This window comes from Poromitra crassiceps (assembly GCF_964638095.1).
Source record: "Poromitra crassiceps genome assembly, chromosome: 10".
In the NCBI taxonomy this organism is placed as follows: Eukaryota; Metazoa; Chordata; class Actinopteri; order Beryciformes; family Melamphaidae; genus Poromitra; species Poromitra crassiceps.
The window spans coordinates 45698925-45702404 of record NC_139631.1 but is presented as its reverse complement, the minus strand read 5'-3'; positions in this window follow the sequence as shown (position 1 = coordinate 45702404).

Sequence of the window (3480 nt, the reverse complement as noted above, 5' to 3'; positions counted from 1 at the left end):
TTCTGGTGGAGCTTCTTCTTGGCTTGTTTTTGGACCTGGAAATGCAGTAGCCTAATACTATTCCACAGTTGTGTTTAACAGCACCCTCTACCACATAATAGTGAAAACATGGTTTGCTGGGAAATATTCTAAGATGTTTTGATGACTTCATTGGTTTTGCTAAGTTAAAATGTATCTATGAACATGTATGAACATGAACAGGCAGCGCGTGTTCTCTGTGATATGGTAAAACCTCTGGGGACCTCGGGCACAGCCACCAGAGGTGCTGTCACAGGAAGCTGGGAGCATTTTAAACCCAAACTAAAGGAGTTGCTGAAGAGTAACTACCAATGTTCCCCTAAATGACTGTGTTCATGGTGTGTGGGTTATGATCTATGATGTTTATATCCTTTGTGTATGATTGCTTTTTGTTGCTCCACGATTGATTGATTTACTGAATTACTGATTTTATAGTTTTATGATATCCTTGTTTATCTTTTACTGTATATTTTACTGTCTTTTACTGTACTTTTCTTTTAACAGATGCTTTTAATAACACAGGGATGGGCATTGCAAATTATCCTAGGCTATAAATGTGTTACATGTCATCGGATGTTGGCAAATGTTATGTTATATGAAGCTATGTATCTTATGTATCTTGTTACATGTATATGTTTTAGCTATACTATATGTATCTGTCCCTATATTAATAAATGAAATGGAAATTCAGTTGATGGGGGGAAGCGTTGTGTCATAAATGATGGATAATCTCCCTCCCATCCCTCTCCCTCCCTCTCTCTCCCCCTCCTCCCTCTCTCTCCTCCCCACACCTCTCCTTGTCACACTAATTAAACAGGCCCTCACTCTCATCTGCTTCCAGTTCAAAGGAGGTGAGAGGAGTCAGAGAGAAAGAGTGGATTAATACTGCTGGCTTCAGTTTTTTTGTTGTTGTTGTTGAAAGGCCCCCTATTGTCAAACTTCCATGATTGGAAGTTGGAAACCCTCATCAGTGTTTTGCTTGCACCTGTGTTTACCCTGCCATTTTGACACAAAATGGCCCCCATGAGGAACGTCTATTATCTCCCCACACCTCCCAGCAGAGAACACACACACACACACACACACACACAAAAAACACCTCAGCACACACGCACACACTCAAACACACATTCAACACATCAACACCTCCCACCAGAGAACACACACACACACTCAACACATCAACACCTCTCCTCTCGCTCTCAGCACCTGTCCAGCAGCACCTTCACATTGATCTTATTACTGTCTCTTCGTCCACATTCAAACCTTTCAGAAGACACTTGAGGCTGTAGTTCTTGGTGGGGCCACACGGTGACAGAAGACACTTGAGGCTGTAGTTCTTGGTGGGGCCACACGGTGACAGAAGACACTTGAGGCTGTAGTTCTTGGTGGGGCCACATGGTGACAGAAGACACTTGAGGCTGTAGTTCTTGGTGGGGCCACACGGTGACAGAAGACACTTGAGGCTGTAGTTCTTGGTGGGGCCACACGGTGACAGAAGACACTTGAGGCTGTAGTTCTTGGTGGGGCCACACAGTGGCAGAAGACACTTGAGGCTGTAGTTCTTGGTGGGGCCACACGGTGACAGAAGACACTTGAGGCTGTAGTTCTTGGTGGGGCCACATGGTGACAGAAGACACTTGAGGCTGTAGTTCTTGGTGGGGCCACATGGTGACAGAAGACACTTGAGGCTGTAGTTCTTGGTGGGGCCACACGGTGACAGAAGACACTTGAGGCTGTAGTTCTTGGTGGGGCCACATGGTGACAGAAGACACTTGAGGCTGTAGTTCTTGGTGGGGCCACATGGTGACAGAAGACACTTGAGGCTGTAGTTCTTGGTGGGGCCACACGGTGACAGAAGACACTTGAGGCTGTAGTTCTTGGTGGGGCCACATGGTGACAGAAGACACTTGAGGCTGTAGTTCTTGGTGGGGCCACACAGTGACAGAAGACACTTGAGGCTGTAGTTCTTGGTGGGGCCACACGGTGGCAGAAGACACTTGAGGCTGTAGTTCTTGGTGGGGCCACACGGTGACAGAAGACACTTGAGGCTGTAGTTCTTGTTGGGGCCACACGGTGGCAGAAGACACTTGAGGCTGTAGTTCTTGGTGGGGCCACACGGTGACAGAAGACACTTGAGGCTGTAGTTCTTGGTGGGGCCACACGGTGGCAGAAGACACTTGAGGCTGTAGTTCTTGGTGGGGCCACACGGTGACAGAAGACACTTGAGGCTGTAGTTCTTGGTGGGGCCACACGGTGACAGAAGACACTTGAGGCTGTAGTTCTTGGTGGGGCCACACGGTGATTGTGTGCCGTTGATGTCGTACTAAAGACAAGTGTGCACGAAAAGTAGGTTTTTACAGGAATGAAGAAAGGATTGCTCATTCTCTCATTTCATGTTTTGTCATGTTTACACCTATGTTTATTTTTTTTATTATACAATGTGTGTTTAACACTACAAAGTAAAAGGTGCCGTCACCAGACAGCTGTTTGGAATTTCAGCATCAAAGAAAAGAGAATGTCTGCACACCTAAACGTCTGTTAGTGACAGTTAGTGAAAGGTGCGTAGGACAAAAACCAAAGAGGTGTATACGGATAGAGAAATACAATCACACACTGTCTGCAGTATGAGTTCACGTCTACCAGACAATTATATCACTTTTAAACATTTAAACGTTACATTTCTGTATAAATCATTACATGCTCCCGTGAGGTGGGGATGCTTTTTTTTATGCTGGGCGGGGGTGCAAAACTCAGCATAACACCTGGACAGCGGACTGCAATCTTCTCTGCTTTAAGGCACACGCAAACAGGTGTGCAAGCGCTAATAGGGGATAGCGCCTGTACGAAGATAGGGCCCATCATGGGTGAGTTGGATGGGAAGTGAAAAGGGCTAATTACACTTTCAGAAGATAGCCGACTCTCTTATCCAGAGTAGAGTCAACTTCAATCCAGAGGTGGTGATGAATCACACCACTTTAGTCACACCTCTGTAGATCACCAACATTACAAGCAGCAACCAATCAAGGGGTACAAAAGTCACAAGTGCTATGTAAAGAAATCATCAGTATCAAGTTTTCCCCCACACAATGTAATCCCAGTGGAGTCCATACCCTCCCAAACCAACTCTAGTGGTACGATCTCTCCTCTCGTGTAATGGCAGACCGGTCCTGTTCCACTGCAGGTGGGGGTGGGGGCGGTCGCCAGGCGCGGACCAGCCCGGTGCAGAGGAGGCCGGTGATGGAGGAACGACCGAACGGCTTCCTTTACCTGTCGCAGCAAAGAAAATCAAATCAAGATGATTTAACAGTAGGGGTGTCATGATACACTAATTTCACGATACGATACGATACACAATATTGGGTTCACGATAACGATACGATACGATATTTTAACAATATTCTTTTTAACAAAAGTGAATAATTTTTATGTATTTATTTATAATTGATTTAACCATGTGAG